The sequence below is a fragment of the Sarcophilus harrisii genome, chromosome 2 (genome assembly GCF_902635505.1).
Source record: "Sarcophilus harrisii chromosome 2, mSarHar1.11, whole genome shotgun sequence".
Lineage (NCBI taxonomy): Eukaryota > Metazoa > Chordata > Mammalia > Dasyuromorphia > Dasyuridae > Sarcophilus > Sarcophilus harrisii.
In genome coordinates this window covers 217582705-217610106 of record NC_045427.1, presented here as the reverse complement: position 1 = coordinate 217610106, position 27402 = coordinate 217582705, and the positions used below count along the sequence as shown (strand labels likewise).

Sequence of the window (27402 nt, the reverse complement as noted above, 5' to 3'; positions counted from 1 at the left end):
TGGATTGATGCGTTTAGTCTCTGATATATTGTTATGTGTCAAATACATAATAAAGCAAATGTCCATGATGGAACCAAAGGTTTCCCCTGGACAGCTTTCTTTGATGTGGAAATGATAAAGGCTTATGATCTGGCAGTATTTTGCTCTTTTTGATGTTGAATTGCAAATAAATTTTAGAGAACTAAAAAAGGAAAAAAAAAACCTGGATTCAGATTCTCCCCAAACCTCAATAGTTATTAGCAATGTAACTATCGATACTTGATCTCAATGATCCTCAGTTTATCCATCTATGAAATGAAGGCAATAATACCTCAGAAGGTCTTTTAGGAGAGACAAATGGGATAATGTTTGTAAAATGCTTTGGAAAGCCTGCAGACTATCTGCTATTATTATTACTTTCAGATCACAGAAGAAAAACTAGAGGAGGGGAAAGAGTTCTTAGGACCTGGCAGATTAGGGGGAAAAGAAGGAGGCCAGAGAGATAAACGTAGGGAAGGGGGAGGGTATAGAGAGAAGATAATTTTTCTTGCTCCTTTTCCCAATATCACAGCTCCGGTTATTCTCAGCAGCACCAGCTGCAGGTTCAAAATAGATGTGCTGAGGAACATCTCAAAGGACAGTGAGTGCTGCAGGGAAAACCGAGCCAAGGTTAGACAGCCCTTTTCAAGGGATTTTGAAAAGGAAAATGAGGGGAGGGATGACACTCCTGGAGCATTTTTTGTTTCATTTCAATATCTTATTGACCTTTCATCAGATCTTTCTCCAATGCAGAAACAAGGCTTCTTTTTCAAAAGATTTAGAGCTCAAAGGTGGAGAGGTGGAAGCCCAGGAATTCTCCCAGGTTCATGCACAATTTCGCTGGGATTTAAGATTAAAGTCTGAGTAAGCAAGCATTTACTAAACACCTACTATGTGCCAAGCACTAATAAATTAATGCTAGGCAGACAAAGAAAAGTAAGAATTAACCCCTGTACTTAAAAAGTTCATAATCTAATGGGTGAGACAACATGGAAGCAACTATGGATAAGTTGTAGGTAAGAAAAGGCTTCTTGCAGAGGTAGGACTTTAACTGAGTCTTGAAGGAATTCTACCAAGGAAGCGAAGATGCAGAAATGAGGAGGGAGAGAGTGCTACTCTTGAAAGACAGACTAAAAATGCTTAGTCCTATCATCACATCCTATCTGATTTTTCTGAAGGCAGAGAGAGAGAAGCCGAAGAGAAACTGCTAGGGGATTCCCTCACTTCTTTAAAATTCAATTTAAATAATCTCCTACATAAATCTTTTTTTCTATCTCTCCAGCTGCTAAGGCCTTCAATGAAATGACACTGTTTATTTTAATAAATGTGTGTATATGTGAGTGTGTGTAGGCTTGTAAGATCCTTGAAGACAAAGAAAAGTTCCATTTTTTTTATCTTTGTATTACCAGCACCTGGTACCTAGTAGGTGCTTTAATAAATACTTGTTGAAGGTATTGGTCAACCTGCCATCTGGGGGAGGGGTCGGGGGGAAGAAGGGGAAAAATTGGAACAAAAGATTTTGCAATTGTCAATGCTGAAAATTTACCCATGCATATAACTTGTAAATAAAAAGCTATAGTAAAAAAATAAAATAAATGCTTGTTGATTGAGTCATTGATTGACACAGTTTTTCTAGGCTCTAATAAAGAAAGAAAAGCAAAGGAAAAAGCAGGACCATAACTAGAGTGGGACAGTCTGCTTCTCATCCAGGTGCCAACATGTCAGAGCATACTTCCAAATTGCCTCTAGTGAAGACACTGAAATCAAAAAATTCACTAGGCACATTGCTTTATGTGAGAGTGAGGGGGAAATAGCATATTCCGGGAAGAAACTGATTCCCATACCTGCTGTTATGACTAATAATAACAGCCCACAGTTCTCTAAAATTCGTTACAAAGCACTTTCCCCACTCCAACTTTGTGAGATAGATAGTATAAGGATAATTATCTCCAATATACAGATGAAAAAAGACAGGGAGACAATAATCACAGACGTGGTCTCTCTGTTTCAAAGTCAAATGTCTTCCCACTGTATCATGCAGCCTTTTGGTGCTACAAAATGTTTATTCCAAGTATCAAATCCTAATCATTACTACATCTCCTCCTACTCCAACCTCCTTTTCACTGTGCAACCTTATTGGCCTAACATGTAAAGAATGAAAGGACAGAGAGCAAGAGAGAAAGAGGAGAGGATGGGTTAAAAGGTTATACTAGCATTCTTTGGGGAAACATCCAAAAATTATGTGATAGATTAAGACGTCAGAAATTTGGCATCTGGATTCCCAACGGCAACACAAAGCCATTCTGTTAGATAACTTTGGCTACCAAAGTCCTTCCTGATGTCCATACTCAGTGATTTGGATTACAGGAAGATCCTGAACACTTTGAAAATAGCAATAAATTTATAATATACTGTATAAAAAAAGCAAATTGTACATGATAGAGATTCTTGGCTTCATGCACAACCCTCTCAATTTCTACTGTGTAGAGATATGGAAGGACTCATTTAATTGATGGTTAAGTTCAGAATTCTTTTAATTAGGATCAACAAGAACATCAGTGTGGCCAGGATGGAGAACACAGAGAAAAGGAATCATGGTGTGAAATAAAATTGGCATGATAGGCTGGTAGCATACTGTGAAGGGCTGAGCTCCCATGGCAAGCGTAGCTACCAGCATAGCAGATTTTCTTTAATCCCTCATCCTCAGTTAGAAGAAAGCAAAGATCAGTATGACCCCTAGCCACCTAAAGTGCTGGTCTGAAATTCTAACTACAGAGAATAAGAACATCTTACTGGCCCAACTACAAAATTTGATTCTACTTTTGGTCTGTTTCTGCTCAAAAAATGCTATGATTCTATGACTGGAGTTCAATCTTAGATCATAGCCTTCACTCCTCTTCTGAAATATTCCCATCTACCTAATTTCATGTTTTCCAAAGTCACACAACTTGTTTCTCCTTCTCTCCTTCCTCCCCATCCATTAAGAGACTTCAACACTTAGAGCAGAAGACATTCATCCGCCAGGATCCCCTTAGTCTCTTCCCTTTTAGAGGTGAACAGCTTCAACTAAGCCTTCCTGCCTCCTTCTGAAATTCTAGGACTGAGGCAGAGTAAATCTGCATATTATAAACCCAAAAGGGGAACCTCAGCCAGGTAGCAGTTCTCCCATATAGGTAGGAAGTGAGCAATCAGATGGAAAGGAAAATGAAAGGAGACAGAAGAAAGAATTAAATAATTTAAGAGCATTTATTTACTTTGTGCTATGGGCAAAGTTCCAGGGCCAAAGGTTGGGAATGTAAATAGGAAAAGCAAGATTGTCCCTTCTCACAAGCATCTCACATTTTAATTGAAGACTAATTGTGCAGGTAATCTTCTATTAAAGGGAGTAGCAAAGAAGGTACAAACACATCTTCCTCCATGATATTTTCATTGATAACACCCCACCTATTTGTAACATTGAGCTATTTGATGGTGCCAGTGAATTGGGTGATAAGAACTTTCTTTTCTGGGTCATTAGCAGTTGTGGCTATAAAGGAGGAGGGGGCTGAGGCAGCTGAAGAAGCAAGTGTTTCCCATCTTTACATCTCCATGAAACTTGTTCCCCTGGACCCCAAGAAATATGCTGGCAGCAGGGCCAAAGGTTTGGGGCTCTTGGACCTATTGTTAGCCAATGGTCAATAATTAATATTAGTAATGGTCAAGATTCCAGACCCTTCTTCACAGGATCTGCTCACCTCAAAGACTTAGTAATCTTTAACAAACAAAAATGGAAAGGATAGTGATAAAAGAATGGCCAACATGATGGCCTATTCTAGACCTCTGTCCCTCACTGCTTGCTAGAACAGCTCCTGCCCCCTGACAGACTTGGTCATGTACTGGTTCCAATTTAGCAGTAGGACTAAGAGATAACAAATGGTATTTTATAGAAAGAACATTATAATTGAGTCAGGGGACCTGAGCCTGAATTCAAGCATCTCTACTTACTACCTATTTGACCACACAACAATTTATTTCAAGTTTCTGGGCTTTCCACCTTTTTCTACAAAAAAAAAAAAAAAGTACAATAATCATCCTACTTGTTTCATGAGTCATTGTAGGATTCAAACAAGATCTTGTAGAAGTGTCTTGAGCCATTACTATTGTTTCTGATAATATAGGATGTAAATTCCTTAAGAATAGTAACTATTTTTTTTAATTTTGTCTTTGTTGCTCCAAGTCATTATTAATCAGAGAAATGCAAATTAAGACAACTCTAAGATACCACTACACACCTGTCAGATTGGCTAAGATGACAGGAAAAAATAATGATGATTGTTGGAGGGGATGCAGGAAAACTGGGACATTGATGCATTGTTGGTGGAGTTGTGAACGAATCCAACCATTCTGGAGAGTAGTTTGGAACTATGCTCAAAAAGTTATCAAACTGTGCATACCCTTTGATCCAGCAGTGTTACTACTGGGATTATATCCCAAAGAGATTATAAAGAAGGGAAAGGGACCTGTATGTCCACGAATGTTTGTGGCAGCCCTTTTTGTAGTGGCTAAAAACTGGAAACTGAATGGATGTCCATCAGTTGGAGAATGGCTGAATAAATTGTGGTATATGAATATTATGGAATATTACTGTTCTGTAAGAAATGACCAACAGGATGATTTCAGAAAGGCCTGGAGAGACTTACACGAACTGATGCTGAGTGAAATGAGCAGGACCAGGAGATCATTATATACTTCAACAACAATACTATATGATGACCAGTTCTGATGGACCTGGCCATCCTCAGCAACGAGATCAACCAAATCATTTCCAGTGGAGCAGTAATGAACTGAACCAGCTACGCCCAGAGAAAGAACTCTGGGAGATGACTAAAACCATTACATTGAATTCCCAAATCCCTAATTTTATGCCCACCTGCATTTTTGATTTCCTTCACAAGCTAATTGTACAATACTTCAGAGTCTGATTCTTTTTGTACAGCAAAATAACGTTTTGGTCATGTATACTTATTGTGTATCTAATTTATATTTTAATATACTTAACATCTACTGGTCATCCTGCCATCTGGGGGAGGGGGGGGGTAACAGGTGAAAAATTGGAACAAGAGGTTTGGCAATTGTTAATGATGTAAAGTTACCCATGCATATATCCTGTAAATAAAAGGCTATTAAATTAAAAAAAAGAGAGAGAGAGAGAGAATATTAATTTTGTCTTTGTACTCCTGATAATAGGTACAGAACCCTGCCTATTTTAGGGAGGAGAAAGTAAGAGAGAGTCCAAATTAGGATCATTCAGTGGCAAAGCTAGGATGTGAACCCATATTGTCTGATTCTAAATTCAGCATTCTTTCCATGACACCATGTGGGTCCTATTTTGTGTTCTATTTGGGTCCTGTTTTGTGCTTGTGTTTGTGCTAGTTTTTGTGCTAGTGTTTTTCCTGTGGGAAAAATATGCTCTATATGGGCTGGTGGTCAAGACCTGGTAAGTACAAGTCCATTTTCCCTAGGAATATTCTCCGAGAACTATTCCTCCTTCCCCAGAATTGGCCCTAACTTTGGGTCCAATTGATATTTGGAAGCATCTCTCCAAGACAAGCTCTTGCTACATTCAGAAATCAGAGAGGATTGAGAAGAATGCTTTTAATATAAAGTTGCTAGTGCAACAGATGACCCATCATTTCCTTCTAGAGTTCCTTTAAATCAGAATTTTTGTCAAAAGATACCTCACTGACTAACTAATCCAAAGAAAGCTCTAATTTTAGGGACATTTCTCCTGACATCAAATCTTAATTTATTTATTTCGGAACTTCCCCCCATTGATCCTAGTTCTGTCTTCTAAAACCAAGTAGAAGAAATATAATCCCATCAAATACTTGAAGACAGTTATCATGTTTAACCTAGAGACAAACACTTAATATGCCTCCTATCTCTATGTATGTCATAGACTGACATTTATGGGGCCTGGGGTGAAGGAAAGTGGAGATGTAAAGTCATATGACCTTGTTGAAGCTTCAAAAATATACAGTCATAAGAATATGATTCTCTTTGCAGATTACATAGTGGTATAGAGATTCCTAAAAAAAAATAAGTAAAAATTACTTGAAACAATTAACAATTTTAGCAAAGTTACAGGATATGAAATAAACCCACAAACATCATCGGCAAGGGATAGAAAAAAATTCCATTTAAAATAACTATGGATGATATAAAGTACTTGGGAATGTATCTGCCAAGACAAACCCAGGAAATATATGAGCAAAATTACAAAAAAAGCTTTCCATACAAATAAATTTAGATCGAAACAATTGGAAAAATGTTAGTTGCTCATGAATAGACTGATCTAATGTAATAAAAATGACAATTCTACCTAAATTATTCAGTGCCATTTCAAACTGCCAAAAAATTATTTTCTAGAACTAGAAAAAAATAATTACAAAATTTATCTGGAAAAAGAAAGGATCAAGAGAATGTGCTCACTAAATTTGGAATGATACAGAAAAGATTAGCATGGCTTCTACACAAGGATGACACTCCAATTCATCATGAAGACTACAAAGAGAATTAATGAAAAAAAAATGAAAAGGATGGTGGCCTTGTCAGTCTTAAAACTTTATTATAAAGCAGTGGTCATCAAAACTATTTGATACTGGCTAAGAAATAGAATGGTAGATCAGTGGAATAGGTTAGGTTCACATGACATAATAATCAATGACTGTTTTATGAACCCCAAAACTCCAATTTCTGGAAAAAGAACTCACTATTTCACAAAACACTGGGAACAGTAGAAAAGAATATGGCAGAAACTAGCATAGACCAACATCTCACATCAGTTAGGTGTATAAGATCAAAATGGTATACAATTTAGACATTAAAGGTGATTCTATAAGCAAATTAGCAAGGGACAATTTACCTGTAAGATCTTTGGAGAAGGGAGGCATTTATGACCAAACAAGAAATAGAGAACATTATGAAATATAAAATGGATAATTATGATTACATTAAACTAAAAAAGATTTTGTACAAACCAAACCAATACAACCAAGATTATAAGGTAAGCAGAAAATTGGGAAACAATTTTTACAGGCAGTATTTCTAATAAAGGCCTCACTTCTAAAATATATGGAGAACAGAGTCAAATTTATAAATATACAATTCATTGTCTAATTGACAAATGGTCAAAGGACATAAACAAACTATTTTCAGATAAGAAATTAAAATCATATATACTCATAAAAATGTTCTAAAACACTATTGATTAGAGAAATACAAATTTCTATCAGATTGACTAAAATGATGGGAAAAGATAATGATAAATATTGGAGGAAATATGGGAAAACTGCAACATTAATGCTTTGTTGGTGGAGTATGAACTGATCTAGCTATTCTGAAGAGAAATTTGGAACTATGCCCAAAGGACTATCAAATTGTGCATACTCTTTGATCCAGCAATCTCACTATTGGGTCTGAATCCCAAAGAGATCATAAAAGATGGAAAGGACCCACATGTACAAAAATTTTTGCAGCAGCTCCTTTTTTGTTAGCAAAGAACTAGAAAATGAGTGGACACCCATCAATTAAGGAATGGCTGAATAATCTATGATATATAAATGTAGTAGAATACTACTGTTATATAAAAAATGATGAACACACTGATTTCAGAAAAGTCTAAAAAGATTTATGTGAACTGATGCTAAGTGAAGTGAGGAAAACCAGGAGAATATTATACACAGCAATAGCAAGATTGTATAATGATGAACTATAATTGACTTAGCTCTTCTCAGAAATTCAGTGATCTTAGGCAATTTCAACAAATTTTGAATGGAAAATGCCATCTATATCCAGAGAGAGAATTGTAGAGATTAAATGCAAAGCATTTTATTTTCACCTTTTTTATCTTTTGGTTTTTTTCTTTCTCATGGCTTTCTCCTTTTGTTCTGATTTTCCTTTCCCAACATGATTCATATATTAAAAATGAATATATAGCATATCTCAGATTGCTCGCCGAATTGGAAAGGAAGAAGGTAAGGCAGAGATAAAAAAAAAATTTTTTTTTTGGAACACAAAATCTTTCAAAAATGAATGTTGAAAACCACCTTTACATGTAATTAGAAAGACAATGTACTATTAAAATAAATGTTTTTGAAAATGGAAAAAAAAAAAAAATAAAATAAATGCTATTTAGTTTTGGTTACCTATTACTGCCCTGGAAAAAAAGCTAAAGATACACTTCTTTCCTTATAATAAAGAGGTTAGGAACCATAGGTGCATACACTATTGGGTGTGGTCCCTGTCTTTTTGTTTTGTTTAACTGTTGTTCTTTGTTTTAAAGAATAATTACAAGGTTGGGGTGAGGAGAGGTATAGTATAGCCAGATATAACTAATGTAAACACACACACAAGGTAAAAGATAAAGAACATTGACTTTTCAGACCTATGGATAAGGAAAGCATTTATGACCAAACAAGAGACAGAGAAGATCATGAGAAGTAAAATAGATAAATTTTGAGTACATGAAATTTTAACAAGTTTTTGCACAAACAAAACCAATGCAGCCAAAATTAGGAGAACAGGAAACTGGGGCAGGAGGGAGTAAGTTTTTCCAATGAAGGCCTCATTTCTCAAATATATAGAGAACAGAGCCAAATTTATAAAATTAAGAAGCGTTTCCCAGTTGATAAATGGTCAAAGGATATGACCAGGCAGTTTTTAGAAGAAATCAAAGTTATCAGTTGTTATATGACAAAGTGTTCTATTTCATTGTTAATTAAAGAGATACAAATTAAAACAACACTGAGGAGCCATGTCACACCCATCATATCAGCTAACATGACAGAAAAGCAATGCTAGCAGGGATGTGAAAAATAGATACACCAATGTACTATTGGTGGAGATATGAAATAGTCCAACCCACTTTGAAGAACAATTTGGAACTATATCTAAATGGCTATACAACTTTGTATACTCTTTGACCCAGAAATATCACTATAGATGTTTATTCTAAAGAGATCAAAGAAAAAGGAAAAGGATTCATATGTACAACAAGATATATAGCAACTCTTTTTGTGGAGACAAAGAATTGGAAATTAGGAGATATGCTTCTTTTGGGGAATGGCAGGACAATTTGTATTCTATGATAGTGGTGGAATACAATCGTGCTGTAAGAAATAATGAAGAGGATGGTTTCAGTAAAACCTGGGAAGACTTATATGAAGTGATACAAAGTCAAATGAGTAGAACCAGGAGATTAGTGTACATAGTGATAATAAAATTTGTAACAATGACGAACTGTGAAAGATTCAGTTATTTTAGTCAATATAATCATCTAAGAAAATTCTAAAAGACTTATGAAAAAAATTGCCATCCATTACCAAAGAGAGAGAACTGATGAACTCAGAGTATAGATTGAAGCATATTTTTTTCAATTGCTTTCTTTTTCTTGCTTTTTTTCCCTTTTTTGTAACATGGTTAATATGAAACTATTTTTATATGACTTCATATTTATAATTGATATCCTATTTCTTGCCTTTTCGATGGTGAAAGAAGTGCCAAATGGAGGAATAGAATTAGGAAATCAACATTTTTTTTAATGAGCTTAAAAAAAATAAAGGATGATGATAGTGAAGAAGAAAAAAAAGAAAGAAAAAAGAAAACTGTTATCCAAAAATCTGTATTCAGATCCTGCCTCTGATACTTTTCTTCTCCTTAAGCAAAGTATTACCTTTCCTTAAGCAAAGCACTTAGCTTTAGTGGACCTCAGTTGCCTCATCTGTAAAATGAGGTCATTGAATTAGATGACCTCTAAATCCTTTCCAGTACTAAAATTATGATACTATGTAGTTATTTAAAAACAAAAAATGTATAGCCATAACTTTATTTAGGTTTTAAAAGAGTTAGCTAAAGATGAGTAAATCCTAAGATTCATGGGCTCAGTGTCATCATTATCTGCAGCTAGACTCACATGGAATTTACTTTTCCACTTCAGGCAAAGAGATAGTAGAATTGAGCGACATCAGTCACTAAGATGCTGAGGTCTTTGACTTCTAATCTTGATCCAGCAGTGGCCTTCGTCTATCTTCATCTCCCAGCATGGGGAAGAATAATCTTGACCTACAGGCCCCCCAGGGGAAGAATTGACCAACCAATAAAAATGTATATTTAAAATGTAAAAGTACCAAGTAGCTTGCAAAGAGACAGGCCCATCCCAGTGCTCAGAGGCCACTGTTAGATGAAGAAGCTCTGTAAGACCCTAGTTTGAAGAAGATAAGCTATCATCAAAGTATCTCTGGACTAGAAGAATAGGCAGAATGGGAGGAGAATCTGGGAATAGAATCTTAGTATTAGATGGGACCTCAGAGGACATCTGGACCAACTCCATGCAAGTACCCTTCTTCTAGCAGTCCTGGTTCATGGCCAGAGGGCCTCTAATTGAACAGACCCAGTACAGGAAGCTCACTTATTTTGCAATGTAACCTGCTCTGTTTTCTAAAAGCCCTTCCTTTTACGGAGCCAAAATCTGCCTCTCTTCCTTTTACCTCTCCTTATTTCCTATTTTCACTCCCAAAAATGGTAGAAGTCTATTCTAAATGATAGCTTTCATGTTTTTGATGACAGCCCATCTTTCCCTCTTCTTACCAATACTCTTTTTTAGGCTGAATACTTCCAAGTCCTTTGACCAGTTCACTTTGTCATAGTTTCTAAATCTTCAACCATCCCAGTCATTCTGCTCAAAAGATGTTTCAGTTTCTCTACAATCCTCCCCCTGCCCCATAAGAATAAAATATTCCAGAAATGTTCTATATACTTTGCTTTGAAGGTATTCCAGTTTATTTAGAATAATCTTCCCATAACTAAAATATTCTGTTCTGAAGGTACTCCAGTTTATCTAGAATCTTCCCCCATAAATAACATATTTCAGATGTATTCTATCTATTTTCTATCTATTTTGTTCTGAAGGTATTTCAATTTATCTAGAAATCCTCCTCATGAATAAAATATTCCAGATATGTTCTATACATTCTTCTCTGAAGGTGCTCCAATTTAGCTAAAATTCCCCCCCATAAGAATAAAATATTCCAGATATGTTCTGTACACCCTGATCTGAAAGTACTCCAGTTTATCTAGAATCCTTTCCCTCACCCCTTTCAGTGAATGAAATATTCCAGAAGCATTCTGTATGCCCTGCTCTAAAAGTACTCCAATTTATCTAAACCACCCCCTACCATGTGGATAAAATATTCCAATTGCATTCTATATACTCTTCTCCAAAGATGCTACAGTTTATCTAGGCTTCTCTAAAATGAGAATAATTTCTGGATGAGTCCTGTGTAATATAGAATGAAGAAAGAATTAAGTAAAATTTTCCTTAATGGAGAGGGTAAATGAAAATTCTGTGTAGAGAACTGGTATCATGATATACTATCTAACCATGATATACTATTGTTGTTCTATAACAAGAACAATGATAACTGGCAAAATCATATAGTGCTTTAAAGTTTGAAGTACACTTTACAAATATTATCTTATTCTTCACAACAACTCTGAGATAGGCATCCAGGTTAAGAGAGTGCCTTACCCAGGGCACATAGCTAAATGACTGTAGCAGGATTTGAATTCAAATCTTCCTTCAAGTCTAGCACTCTATCCTTTGCATCATTTAGCTGCCTTATATACATAGCATAATTTGAGGAAACCTGACATAACATCTACATATTATACTCTTTTAGTGTAGCATAGTAGCCAGGGTACTACAGTTGGCTTCAGAAAGACCTGTTTCAGACATTTGATAACAAGACTCAACCCTGGAGAAATGATCTTATCTATTTTTTCCATTTTCTTTTCTATAAAATCAAGTGGAGGGGAAGGGTTTAACTCAGTGAAGTCTGAGGTCCCTTACAGTTTTAAAATTATGAACCTATGATCTGTGATACTTACCTCGAAGTATTATGGTGAAGAATAGATGAAATAAGGCATAGAAAACATTGTATAGACTTTAAAGCTCTATATAAATGTCAGTTGGTATTTTCCCCAATGACTCACTTTTTAAAATAACAGCTTTTTATTTTCAAAATACATGCAAAGATAGTTTTCAACATTCACCCTTACAAAGCCTTGTGTTTCAAATTTTTCTCTATCCCTTCTCCAACCTCTTCCCCTATACAGCAAGTAATCCAATATAGGTTAAATATGTACAATTCTTATATATATATATATATATATATATATATATATATATATATAATCCACATTTATCATGCTGAACAAGAAAAATCAGATCAAAAAGGAAAAAATGAGAAAAAAACAAAAAGCAAGCAAATAACAAAAAAGGTGAAAATACTATGTTGTGATCCACATTTAATCCCTATAGTTCTTTTTCTAGATGCAGATGGCTCTCTCCATCACAAGTTTATTGGAACTGACTGGAATTACTTTCATTATTAAAAAGAGCCACATCCATAAGAATTGATCATCATATAATCTTCTTGTTCCTGTGTACAATATCCTCTTAGTTCTACTTACTTCATTTTGCATCAGTTCAAATCATCCTGCTGATCATTTCTTATAGAATAATAATATTCTATAACATTCATGTAGTATAACTTATTCAGCCATTCTCCAACTGATGGGCATCCACTCAGTTTCCAGTTCTTTGCCACAACAAAAAGGGCTGCTACAAACTTTTTTGCATATGGGTTCTTTTTCTTTTTTTTATGATCTCTTTGGGATATAGGCCCAATAGAAATACTGATGGATCAAAGGATATGCACAGTTTGGTAGCCCTTTGGGCATAGTTCCAAATTGCTCTCCAGAATGATTGGATCAGTTCACAATTTCACCAAAAACTCTATTAGTGAAATGGCTCATTTTTAATGAGCAAAAGTGGCACAGTCCAGAGAGAACTGGGGCTCAGAGGAGACTTGGTCCTAGGAAAGGCAAATCCTTAAGCTAGATCTTCATTGTGCTAGGTACAATCAGGCTGCTTCAGAAAAAGCTGAGTGGAACTGAATTATTTAGACCCAGCTTCTTAAACTGTCAGAATACCATATGGGGTATCATAAAAAGACCCCCCCAAATGAATGTGGGGGTCATGAAATTATGATTATCAGTAGATGTTTGATTTGAACAACTTTTATATATCTGTGTGTCTATATATATCTAGAGTCACATAAAAATTTCTCGGGTGAAACAGGACGAAAAAGTCTAAGAAGCCCTGATTTAAAATACTGCAAGAAAGGGAATCCCAGCCCTAGGGAATTCTTCCAGTAAAGTATAGCAAACTCAAACCCTCCCTCTGTGTTTTTGCCTAGGCTATTCTCCCATTTCTCGAATGCTCTCTATTCTCATAGAATCATAGATTTTGAATTGGAAAGACTCTTAGGGATCACCTAACCCCTCTCTTTTATTTTATAAATAAGGAGAGGCCCAAACAATTTCCCAAGTCCACCTAGGTAGAAATAATGAGGCTAGGATTAAATCCAGGTCATCTGACTCTAAAACCTTTCAGTACAGGTGAATTTCCAATGAAAATTCAGAACTCTAACAACTCTTTCCAATGTATTGCTGCTCATCTCTATTTAATATGATCCCTATCTTCTTTCCATCCTCAGAATTTATTCACCTTCCCTCTCCCATCCTGGAAATTACCTTGCATTTATTTTATAACCACTTATTTGTGTATATGCTATTTTCCCCTATTAATAGAATGTAAGCTCTTTAAGGATAGGCTCTGTATATGCCTCTCAATCAATAAATATTCATTAAGCATTCTAATATGTACCAGGCACTGTGCAAAGCATTGAATGATTTCAATAAATACTTGTTGAATTGAATTGCATACATGTTTTAATAAATTCACAAAATCTCAGAAGTCCACAGATGAGGTCGTCCTTCTGGGGAACTCTGAAGAGGTGGATGACAATGCAAGAGCCTCTTGAAAGGAGGCTTAGGCTATAGAAGAGGAGACTCTCAAGAATGGGGGTGAGTCAAAGGCTTCTGGGTAAAACAGGATATGCCTGTAAGATCCAAGTCTTACCTTCTTTGAACGCAAGGTAATTTCCAAAGTCAAAAAATTCATCTTGTCAAGTAATCAGGGAACTTTTCTTTACACAGCTGAAACATCTACTGAGGTTTTGTTTTTTGTTTTTTGGTTTTGTTTTTTTTTTTGAGGAAGGGGGATGGGAAGAACAGAATCCTCAGCCCTAATCCCCTAAGGGCCAGTCACATGGAGACCAGCGCAAGTCTGGGTTTCACCAACGTCAGGAAATGACACATACCAGCCAGGCAGAGTAGGGAGGAGGAAGGCATGAATCACACCCAGGAAGTGGCAAAGGGACAGAAGAGGGAGGTCCTCGGGGAGGAAAGATAATGGGGAAGACCCTGGGAGAATCATACTAGACATGGGACCACCAACAGGCCCACTTTTCTACTCCTGGTTTTGCTGGCAGGGTAACTAACCCAAGAAGTCCTAAGTCTGACTAGGTGAGGAAAAAACCTGCTGCCAGTAGGTTGCTCATTCTATACATGCAGGTAGGAAAGTCTCAGAGTGAGACAGATGCCTCACCCTCCCCAAACCAGTCATATTAGCAAACATTAGACATTAATCATGATTTTACTACATTATTTAATATTATATCAACTATTTCCTGACATATTAAGCAGATTTTGAACATGAACCTGAAATAGGGGAAATTACTGGGTGAGGGGATTTTGATTCTTGAGGTCATGAGAACATCTTTCAATGAATCAGAAACTCCCTTAATCCAAGAGTAAAATAGGTCCTGTAGTACAACCCCTATCTGAAGCATGAATTCTCCCTTTATAACATCTGTACTAGCAGAAAATCCAGCTTCCTTTTGAGTATTTTCAGTAACTGAGACTTTTACAGTCTAGCTCCATTTTCCATCTCTCCATATACTTTTGAGTGTTTTCAGTAACTGAGGCCTTTGCAGTCTGGCTCCATTCTCTATTCCTCTCCATATACCTTATGTTACATTCAAACTGACCTATTTCCTGTCCCCTGAATTTGGTATTCCATCTCTGGCCTCCATACCTTTGTAGTACATGATTGAAATGGGTTTCTGCCTTAATTATAACTTTTAGAATTTGTATTTCCTTTAAGGCTTAACTCAAGTACCACATCTTACATGAAATCTATCCTCATCCCCACTACCCCCTCTCCAGCTGTTAATGATTCCTCCATAAATGATTTTTGGTTGGCTTTATATGTTTTGTATCTACTTAATATAAGTATACCTTTCCCTTTATCCAATAATGAAAGTTTCTTGGGGGCTGGAACTACTTTATTTTTGTCTTTTTACTCCTAATGCCTCTATTTCATTGGTTAATATCAAGATACAAAATTCAATAGAGTCCAAAGCATTAAAAATAAATGTCACACAGAAGGCAATGGAGGAGCTGTGGTTGGTGTGAGTAGACTGTAATGTATAACCTACAAGGAATCCAAACAATAGCAGTAAAGGATGCTGCTGAGAAAGTACATGATGGGAAGAGAAAAATGGGCTAGTCACAGGGAAAGCATGAATAGTAACAGGTAGACAGCCAGAGTGCCCCACTAATGTCCTAATGATATTCAGAAAAAATTAAGAAATGGTCCTCAGTTGATAAATAAAGGGTAGGAACAGGCAGCCTTAAAGGAAGATGTAGAAACTACTAGTCATATGGAAAAAAGCTTCTACATCAAACCTTCTTAAACTGTGATCACAGCCCAACATGGAGTCACATAACTGAATGTGGGGATTATGAAATTATGATTTATTATTTGTAAAGGTTTGATTGGTATACCCACATTTACTTGTATATCGTTTGATATCTATATGTAGGTATATACCTACATACCTAATGTCACATAAAAATGTATTGGGCCAATTGAAAGTGAAAAAAGTTTAAGAATCCCTGCTCTAAATCACTACTAATTAGAGAAATTCAAATTGGAGCAACTTTGAATTTTTATTTTATAGTCATCAGATTGGCAAAAAAGACAAAAATGGAAAATGTTAGATGTTGAAAGAGCTATGGGATAAATAGACACATCAATGCACTATTGGTGGTTCTGTGAATTGGTCTAGCCATGGAAAATAATTTGGAATTATGCTCCCCTCCCCCAAGTCACTAAAAATTTGTATATCCTTTGACCCAATGGTACAACCCAGGTTCCATCTCACACTTATCAGATTGATAAAGAAAGATGAAGAAAAGAAAATCGCAAAGACTGTAAGGGCTGTGGGAAAACAGGTATACTAAGACACTGTTGGGGGAGCTGTGAACTGGGCCAACCATTCTGAAAAGGAATGTGTAACTAACTATTCCTTTCTAACAAAGAAATCAAAGAAAGAGGAAAGGAACCCATAAGGAAAAAAATTAGTTACAGCAATTCTTATTGTAATCTCAAAGAACTAGAAATTAAGGGAGCACCCCAGGATGAGTGAAAAATATATAACATATGAATGTAATGGAATACTACTATGCTATAAGAAAGAATGAGAGGGATAATTTAAAAGAAACCTGGAAAAACTTATATGAACTGATGCAGAATAAAGTCAGCAAAACTAGAATCATTTTTACAATAATAATAACATTGTAAAGACAACTTTGAAAGATTCAAGAACTCTGTTTCATGCAATGACCAATAGGGATTCCAGAATTCCAGAGGATAATGAAGCATGTTAGAACAGTACCTAGCACAAAAAAAGGTGCTTAGGAAACAAATGCTTATTAACTTAACTTGATTCCTGCAAATGCAGAATGAGCCCTCCATTTCTGGATATGACCAAAAAGTAATTTGTTGCAAGAGGTTTTGTTTTTCTCTGAAAATATGTGGGAAAGGATAGGTATTGGAGAAAAAAGAAGAGAAAAGAAATATTTGATATTTGAAAAAAAAAGTTAAAAATTAAAAGTTACATTTAAAATATTGAGCTGAGCCAGCAATGCCAGCAGACAAAGCAGAACAAGTCATAGGTAATCCAGAAGAGTGTGTGATAGTGTGGACATTCAGGAAAACCTCATTAGCTTTCCCTGAATGTTTCCCTGCAGAACCAGAGGGATGAAAGAAAGCTTGAGGAGCTGCACTAAGCCAAAATATCATCTGAATTGAAGACACCATCAGAGAGAGTGGATGAATCTGGGGGAAAAAAAAAGACTACAGAGAATCTGAATGGAAAAACCATGCAAAACAAGCATATCTTTCTGAGCTTCTAAATGATGAGATCAAGAAGTCTCATAACCATGCTGAGAATACCCATTTTGTCAAAGATTTCTTGAAAGACCATATCAGGAAGGATATCTTCAGCTAGTTACCACTGTACTTTATTTGCCATACTCAGCTCTAGAAGAAGAGATGGATGGCAACAAAAATCACTCAGCCTTTGCTCCCTTGTTCTTCTCTATGGAGCTACAGCACAAAGAAGCAATGACCAAGGACATGGAGTATTTCTTTGGTGACTGACAAGAGAAAGTGAAGTGTTCAAAGCCTACTACTCAGCAGTATGTAAACCAGATCCATTACATGGGGCTACATGAGCCAGAGCTCCTTGTGGCCCACGCCTACATATGGTAGATGGAGGACCTCTTTGGGATCCAGGTACTGAAAAAGGTGGCCCAGCAGATACTGAAGCTCCCAAGCACAGGAGAAGGGATCCAGTTTTCCCTGTTTGAGAATACAGACAATGCCCAACGGTTCAAGCAGTTTTATCAAGTCAAAATGAATGCTCTGGACCTGGATCTGAAGACCAAGGACAAAATTGTCAAGGAGGCTAACATGCAGATTTTCAACGAACTGAATAAGGGTGGCTCTCTGCTGGCCAAAGAATCCCCAGATGGAGAGCTCCTAATACATGATGGGAAAGGAGAGATCCATAAGTGTCTGTACAATGCTGCTCAACAAGGTGCCCATGAGGGTAGTGCTTGCCCCTTCAAAAATGTCCTGGCCATATTGAGGCAGCCCAACATTCAACTCATCCTCACTGCTGCTATAGCCTTGGCTTCTAGACTGATGGCATGGTTCTTCATGTGAAGGAGCAGTCTGGGACCCTGGGATCCTCCAGAAATGATCTCAGTCAATTCAACCTTACCCCTATCCTAACCCTACTGACTAAACCACTTCCTCGGGTGAGTTTTTTTTTTGTTTGTTTGTTTGTTTTGTTTTTTGTTGTTGTTGTTTAAAAAAAAAAGGGTTTGAGAAAACAAGCAACCAATAAAACCATACACTAACAGATTGCTTTCTGCAATATGATTTTATAACCCAGAGACTAAGGGGGTGGCGGGGTTGGGGTTCTGGACCCTCTTCAGCAATATAAACCCAGAGGAAGACTCAAACCCAGAACTTAGTGATACAGGAAGCACAGTTTAGATCCAAAAACCTCTGTGAAGTGGAGCAATTTCCCTCAGCCTCTTGGAGTGGACTCTTCCCCTTAAGGGCTCCACCTTGTACTTAGGGTTCTCTTCTTCTTTCCTCTCCTCTCATCACTCAGGTTTGTGTTGATCATTCTTGCTTCACTCAAAACAATGGTTAACAGGTTGGGATGGAAAGAGAGGAGAAAGAAAAAGAATAAAGCTGCTGCTGCACTATGTTCACCACACCAAAGGCAGGGGAACAAATAACCCTGAGAGGAAAATAACCTGTGTTTCTGGGGTTGAGAACCAGGTTTCTACCCTAGACTGAGGAAGTTTTATTTTAACTACTTCCTTCAACAAACCAACCCTTATTGTCTTTTCTGGACAGAACCATAGAAGCAAAGAGTTAGGGTTCTCATTTAACCAATCAATGTAAATTCCAAAGCATCCAATAAAGTTTATACTTCAAAAAAATAAAATATTTATCAAGGAAATCCTCCAGTATCTTGAGTAGTACTCAATGACAAATTTATGAGAGGATATGAGCAAGAATCAGAGAGAATAGGAAAGTATGGATGGGTTCCTGTCTACACCAATGAAAGAAAAGATGAAACACAGATCCACTGAGCATTTGGGTTTCCCCAGGGCTTACCAAGAATAGCATCTTGCCTATAATTGGCATTTTGTAAATGTGTGTTAATTGATTAACTTATGGTTAGATTCACTTCCTTTGGGGTAACACTTCATATGGGAAGCCAGCCTTAAGTGTTAGCTTTCTCTTTTCCTTCAAATTTTCTTGCATTTACTATTTTGTGCATGAATTCTATCTCCTTGAGGACAACAGCTGGTTCGTTTTGGCCTTTGACTGCCTATGTATGACATAGTACTTTGCCCATGTAAAGTTCTTAATAAACGCTCATTGAAGTCAGTTCAATTGCAGGAGAAATGAGGATCCTCACTATTTCCTAAGGCAGCAAGCTTCAGTTTTGGGTGATTATAATTGTTAAGAAATGTCTTATCCTGAGTTAAAATCTGCCTCCCAGAGGCAACCATCTATGTAATAGGGTAATGGGCCTAGATCAGGAAGAGCTGAGTTCAAATTCCACCTCAGACTATGTAGCCCCGTGCAAGTTATTTAACTTCAGTCTGAAATACTTTAAAAATCTATTAAATGGGGAAAATAGTATTTATCTCTCAAGGTTATTGTAAAGATAAAATGAGACAATGTTTATAAAACACCACTGCAAATCTAAAAATGCTACATAAAAGTTAGCTTTTTCTTATTATCATTATTATCATTCCTATCTATAGATCCCAGTTCTTTTCTCTGGAGCTTAATGCTACAAATCTAATTAATTTTCCATATGACAACTCTTCAAAGAATTTATGATGGTTATCAAATTCTGCCTGTTTCCTCTTTTCCAGGCTCAGTTCCTTCAACTTTTCTTTCATATGGCATGGTTTTCAGATCATGACATCATAGATCATTGAAGGAACTTCAGAGAAAACTAAGGCTTAGAATTAAGTGACTTGACTAAGATTATCAAGGAATATTTGAATCCATGCTCCCAAGCCACTCATTTCTGTCATCCATGCTCTCTCTCTTTTTTCCTTTCTTTTAAATTTTTTTTTATTTAAAGCTTTTTATTTTACCAAATAGATGCAAAGATAGTTTTCAATATTCAGCCTTGCAAAATCTTGTGTTCCAATTTTTTCTCCCTGATTTCTATCTACCCCCTAGGCAGCAAGCAATTCAATATAGATTAAACTTGTGTAATTTATGTCATTTAATCTGGGTGCCCTCCTGTAGACTCCATACAGTTTGTCAGCAGGGTTCTAGAAATGTAATTCTAGGAACTGGACATGGCATTTCAGACACATGTTGACCAGTCCAGAGCACAGTGCTGTACCTCTATCCTTAATCAACTCTAAATTCCTGGCTATCAGAGCAGAGAGATCCAAGGAATAAGTAGAAGCTAGGAAAATTGAGAATATGAGATAACCAGATTTTAATAATCCACTATTTCTGATGAGGTCTGTGGGTGGCCCCACTTTGCTATGTCCAGCCAAAAAATCTGAGTTATGTCACATTCCTGAGGTTAAATTTCCCTTACAAATCTGTCCATGACTTATGCCATCTTTACTGAATCCCTTTTGAAGTTGTAGCCCACCACAGCACTCTGCCTCATCTTTCCCTTCACTTCTCCCCCTGCCACATAGTATCTCTCCCCTGCCACATAGTATCTGTCCTCTCATCTCCCCACTATGCCATGTGATATCGTTCCTTTGATCCCCTACCATGTCTCATGGTTTTCTTCTCCTTATAACTAACTCTTTTAGAGTGCTAAATCCCTTTTAGGATTTAACTTGCAAGCTAAGAGCATGCTCCACCCTCATGGTATATTCCCTTTCTCTTGGTTAATTGTAAGTTCCACTAGGGAATTTCTCTTTTCCACCATTAATTATTAAAATCCCTTTCTTTGCTATGTGCTCTCCCAAATCTTATTTCATATTTACCAGTCCTGGTGTCTATTACATTTCTTCATTTTGTCTATAAGATTTTCTAAATAAACCTACCTTTTGCCAAAGAGAATGGCCATTGTGAATTCTTCACATGACTGAACCCCAATATTTGATATAGTCCTAAACCACTTCATTTGAAACCTATAACCACATCATTTCTATCAGTTACTGAGAATAGATCTCAGTGAACAGAAAAGTTTTATAGCTTTCTTCCTACACCTCATTTCCTAAAAATCAAAAACCATAAGGAATTATGTTTCACAGACTAGCATCTCACTACTTTTTAAAGGTAAATTGCTAGAGTATTCTGGAGAAGTAATAGACATGATCAATCTTGGTAAAAGTCCCATGTACCCACAAATTGGAGGTTCTAAGCAATTACAGAGACTAGAGAGCTGCAGTTACAGATGGGGCAAAAAAAGGAACTGTCACCATTGGACGTTTGACTGTTTCAGTCCTTTCTGATTCTTTGTGAGCCCATTTGGTATTTTCTTGACAGAGATATTAGAATGCTTTGTCATTTCCTTTTCACTATATTTTTAAAGATGAAGAAACGTGACTTGCACAGGGTCACACAGCTTGGAAGTATCTGAGATCAGATGTGAATTTAGGAAGAGTAATCTTCCTGACTCCCTATTTGCTGTGCTTGCTAACTGCCATATTCTCACCACTAAGTAATGTTTAAAAACACAGTGGGGGATGGGGGAAAAGAGGAAGTCACAACTTTTATTGTTTCTTGGTAGCAATGCTTTTCTGTGAAAAGACAGCATGTTAATATGAGTGAAAGGACGTGAATTCAAAACACACCTTAGTGTTATATTGGGCCAGCCCTTAATCTTTCTGGACTTCATTTTCCTTATCTAAAAAAAATTAAGATACTGGACCAAATAACCTTCAAGTTCCCTTTTGGTTCTAAATGTAGGCAGTCTGAAAGACCACAACGTACATTCATATGGCAGACAAGCACAGTCTCCAAATATCTAGAGGGATAACCCTTGGACTATGCTAGCCTTCATGCTGCCTACAGAGGTCCTAGACTGCATTAAACATTTCTTGCCCTGGCCACAGAAATCATGTCAAGCCTTAAAGATCCTCTTGTCATGTTTTGTTTTACTATCTTTAGTTCTTACAAGGGTTGTATTTCTCTTTTCTATTTCTAGGGAGGAGGTAAGTGAGAAAAAGCATATATTTTTGATAATTTAAATTATTAAATTTAATTAAAAAATAAAGAAAATTCTCCCACTTCCTGGAACAGTCATCATTGTTGAATCATGGATCTGGAGCTGAAAACAACATGAGAGATTATCAATCCAAACCTTTCACTTAATAGAAAAGGAGACTTGGCTTCAAGAAGAATGGTTTCATTGGTTTGCTCAAGGTTATGAATTCTGGTAATGATACAAAAATAAAGCTGTCCCTTCCCTCAAGGAGTCCTCATTTTTTAAGAGAAGATTTGGTGACAGAACTAATATTTGAACCCAGATTTTCTGAATCCAAATATTATATTTCATGCACTGTACCACAAATACCAAATGGGCTTCAGAAACAATGCTAATTTTTTTTGTGGCATCCCCTATGGAATATGAGCTTCTTAAGGGCAGGGAAATAGCCCCAAAAATAGAATGCTCAGAAGAATTAAGTTCATTTTCTTGAGTCCAAATCCAACCTCAGACACATACAAGTTGTGGACCCTGGACAGGTCACTTAGTCATGTTTTTTGTCAGTTTCCACATCTGTAAGATGATCTGGAGAAGGAAATGGCAAACCAGTATCTTTCCCAGAAAACCCCAAAATGGGGTAATGAAGGGTAGGACACAGTTACATAACAATATCAATTATTATGTTTAGGGAAGTGATCAACAGGATGATTTCAGAAAGTCCTGGAGAGACTTATATGAACTGATCCTGAGTGAAAAGAACAGGATCAGGAGATCATTATATATTTCAACAACAATACCATATGATGATCAATTCTGATGGATGTGACTCTCTTCAACAATGATATGAACCAAACCAGTTCCATTTGTTCAATAATGAATAGAACCATCTATACCCAGCAAAAAAACTCTGGGAAATGAGTGTGAACCACTATATAGCATTTCCAATCCCTACTCACATGGCCCTACGTGTTACATTTACTAGTCCTGCCTAATATTTCTACGTAACAGCACCCTCACTCCACACTAAAATCTTCTCTCCCTTCCCCCATTACTCAGCTTACATTTTCTTCTCCCAATGATCACAGGATCATCTATTTAGAACTGGTAGAGGACTTGAAGTCTATCTAGGCCAAAAAAGAAGCCTTTACCCAAAAGTGTTATGTGACATGGCCAGGCTCGAGTGGGTCAAATCAGAAATATGATCTGTACCCAGATCCTGACTCTAATCAACCACTCCATACATATCACTACACTGCCTGTCAGATGACATTTATAGGCAAATAGGAACAAAATTTCGCACATAAATGGAACTGAAGTAAAGCAAATACTCAAAGTATAGAACTCAGAGCTGGAACTCAGAGCTAGTACTCAGAGCCAGAAAAGGCCTTAGAAAACATCTAGTCAGTGATTCTTAAACTTTTGGGGGTAGGAGGTGGACATAGCATTATATTCTTTGCCGTCATACTGCACACTTTCAAAAAGGAAGGAGATGTGTTCATCTATAAGTGATTTCAAATGTAAGTTCCATACTGATGTAAACTGAGATCTTTTGGGGAAGAATGATGTAACCTTTGCCCCCCCCCCCAAAACTTCCAAATCCTGGGAAAGCATCTTGGTCAAATCACGCTCCATTGAGATTGAGATTGAGATCTTTTGGGGGTGGCCAGGATCCCCTTCAGGGAGTTCCCAGACTCTGGGAAAATACTTCAAACTCCCAATTGAGAGATTCTACTAAATTGGAGATCTCTGTCTGAAGGTCCTCTATTGATTAGCCCAGACAGCTCCTAGTCCCAGGTCAAGATTTACCTATACAACCAGGGGTCTATTAATATACACCTTTGCCAAATTCCTAATGAGGAGTTTTGCCCTCTAAGAAAACTTACTCCTTAGTGAACAATAAAATTCCCTTTTCTGCCACTCAGATTTTTGAGTTTGCGAATTCTTTCCGCATTGGACCTGGGTCTCCAAGCAGAGGAATCTCTCCCTCTATTCCCAAACCTCACGAATACTGTTTATTCATATCCTCTGAAAAACCACTGATCCAGTCCAATTCTTTCATTTTTCAGGCAAAGAAATTGAGGCCCAGATAAGTAAGTCCTCAAGGTCACACAGATAGCTAGGATTTAAACCCAGATCCTCTGAGTCCAGATTCAGAACTTATGTGTTATTCAGCCATTTCAGTCAAATCTGACTCTTTATGACCCCTATTTGGGGTTTTCTTGGCAGAGATATGAATGTAATTTACCTTTTCCTACTCCAGATCATTTTACAATTGAGGAAACCAAGGCAAACAGCATTAAGTAACTTGCCCAGGGTCACACAGCTAATCTCTAAGATCAGGTTTGAATTCAGTAAAATGAGTCTTTCTCACTCCAGATCTAGTACTCTATCCACTGTGCCACCTAGCTGTCCACAACATTTATACCAATTTTATATAAATTTTTGTTGTTGATAATTATGGGATTTCTTTCCTGGAAAAACCTTGTTTTTATAGTAAGAATGGTGAATTACATAAACATATTAACTTTTCATGAAATAACAGCTTCATTTATTTCTCATTTTGTTTTGTTTCGTTCTTCCCTCAAGAGATTGGTTCCCCAGAATTCTAACCAATGCTAGAAATGTTTAGAATTATGTCATTTTGCAGGATAGAAGGAAGGAGAGAAAGAGGATAGAAGGAAAGATGAAAGAAGGAAGGAAAGAGAAAAAAAGGAAGGGGAGGAGGAAGAGATTTACTACCTACCTATTATGTGCCAGGCAATATGCTAAAAGTTTTACAAATATTACCTCACTTGATTCTTTCCACAATCCTTGAAGAAACTGAGATAAAAGGGTATTAGTATTTGAGGCTATATTTGAACTGAGATCTTGCTCTCTGAAGGTCTAACACTCTATAGAGTTCTGAGTCTAAGATCTGCCTGGACCTTAAAACTAAATTGTTTTCAACAAATTTTTCAAAAATACAGGTCTCTGACTTTATTTTTGGTTTGGGTTTTTTTTTTTAACTTTTTTAATTAAAAATTTCCTTCCCCTCCCCTGGGGGGTGGGGGGGAAACAACTCATATATAACAAACATGCCTCGTCAAAAATAAAACAAAACAAAACAAAATCTCTTGCATTTGGCTATATCCAAAAATATATGTCACTCTATACCTTTAGTCCATTATCTTTTTGTCAAGAGATGGGTAGTATCATGATTCCATAGACCTCAAACTTAAAACATGTATGTATGTTTCCATTGGTTTCAATGAGAAGAAAGAAACAAGAAAATTAGTGAAATTAAGATTATCCTTATTTGAGAAAATGGAATGAAAAGCAGTCTGAATTTATCAAAAGAAAGTAGAAATAAACAATTCCTGAAAAAAAAAATGTAAGAGTTTATCCAAGAGTGTCACCAGGAAATGATAAGTGCTGTAAAGTCACTCTTTCTCAGTCCTCCCTGTCCTGGGGAAGTGATACTTTTTTTTTTTTAACTTAGCAGAACATTTCACTCTTCATTAGAAAAACATAAAAACACTTACCAGTTAATTGGCATGGAGTTTTAAAAAGAAGTGTCAAAACATGATTTCTAGTTCCTACTCATCCTTCAATGCCCAGCCCAAATGTCACTTCTTTCATAAAATGTTTTTAGATCCTGCCAGTGAGTTCTAGGTCCCAGGAATCCGTATCTCACTTTGTGACTGTCTCTGGTTGCTTCCTCACTTCTCCGTATGTACTCATTTGCATATGAGTCATCTCACCTACTTGATTTTCCCCTTGAGGGCAAGAACTGTGACTTACTCATGTTTATGTGCCTCCCAGCTGCAAAGTAAAGAGTGAATGAACCTGCCCCAGAATTGCTAAACTCATCCTAAGACTAAATATGAGCAATTGTCTTAGCATGCTAGAATGGTGCTGAAATCCACAGAAGAAATGGGAAATTTGGTGAATAAAGGTAGAGATAGTAATTAAAAAGCAAAGAATAAGAACAAACAGCTTTGAAAGACACTCCAAAAGACTTGAGAAAGCTGAGAGAATCACTGGTCCAACCTCTCACTTTATAAAGGAAATCTAGAGCCAAAAAGATGAAATTATCTGTCCAAAGTCTCATAGGCATTAAGAAACAGCCTAGTTATATATGACTGCCTCAATTCTAATCAACTAATCAGCAAGCAATATTAAATGTCTTTTAGGTGTGGGGTTCTGAGAATAATAAGAAAAAAATTAAGTATTTCTTCCTTCAAAGAGGTTATTTTCTAGCAAGGAACCAAAATTACACAAAGAAATGAACAAGATGAGGTGAGATCTTTCAAGACAGTTGTGAAAATCGAGTAAGGCTTCATATATTTCAAAGTTTAAGTAGGCCTGAAAGACTTTAAGCATCAAGTCAAGGGTATACTTAAGTCCCCTCCCTGCTATCCCCTAAGGGCATACTTAAGTCCCCTTGTTATCCTCCTATGACATCAGTGTCTTTCTGTTTAACTCAAATATGGGCAACTATGTACTTATTGGTCAAGTTCAATTTCGTGGGTAGTTTTCAAGTTTTGAATGTAAGATCCTCAGCCAATAAGGATGAGGGTCAGTGGGGGAGGGGGTATTTGCGTTAGGGATAAAAAGTGTTGACCCTGCCCACTACGGCGCTTCCTCCCTTCGATTGTCTGCTCAACGGGTGGGACGCCCAATTCTTGCAAGATCGTATAATAAACTTTGCTTCTAGAGATCTCTCGAGCTTTTTTTTTTTATTAAATGCTGTCTGAACCACACAGAAATAAATACAAAATATATACAAAGAAATTAAGAGGCAAGGGGGTTGGAAGAAGAAGCACTAAATTCTGGGTGGAAAGAGGGGGAGAGGGATGGCCAAGAGGGATGGAGGGTGGAAGTCAGGAGACTCTTATGTAGGAAGTGGTCCCTCAACTGGCTTTTGAAAGAAGCTAGGGATGCTAAGAGACTAAGGTGAGGAGGAAGAACATTCCAGACAAGAAACAGATTGTGTGAAGGCACACAAATGGAAGGTGAAATATTCTAACAGTTTATAAGATATCACAAAAGGGCCACATGTAGCCTGAAAAGTATGTATGGAAAAGGGAAGGCAGGCAAGACCAATGTTTCTGACTTCTTGTATGATATTTAAATACAAATTAGGGAAGTGTAAACAAAGCTTTAGAATTCTGCAGTTTTAAAAAAAAATTCCTTCAATAATATACTTAGATCTGGAAGATTTTAAAGATTATTTAGTTTAATCCTCTTACTTTGTACAAAAGGAAACCAAGGTTTATTTGAAGAGTCACTTGCCCTATGTCACCCTCAGAACTAGGTAAATTATGGGATGCTGCTTTTGAAGTGGGAGGGAAACTGTTCCCTTTACTGTCCTCCCTTTTTC

General features: G+C 36.7%; 1 protein-coding gene, 1 non-coding gene and 1 pseudogene across 6 annotated transcripts in view; 2 read left to right on the top strand and 1 right to left on the bottom strand.

Moving 5' to 3' along the window:
- PTK2B (protein tyrosine kinase 2 beta) overlaps positions 1-27402 on the bottom strand; it is a 167445-nt gene that overhangs the window by 88070 nt on the left and 51973 nt on the right. The window contains exon 1 of one of the 5 annotated variants that reach the window (XM_012539815.3): positions 25562-26130. The exons of the other annotated variants lie outside the window; for them this stretch is intronic. The gene's annotated coding sequence lies outside the window, so the exon portion shown is untranslated. Of the gene's footprint in view, positions 1-25561; positions 26131-27402 lie in introns of those variants that run through there. 5 annotated transcript variants of the gene reach the window in all.
- LOC111718601 lies at positions 6469-6574 on the top strand. Its single transcript, XR_002769118.1, has one exon. It is a non-coding gene; the product is annotated as a U6 spliceosomal RNA (small nuclear RNA).
- On the top strand, positions 16953-18073 carry LOC100924352 (annotated as a pseudogene).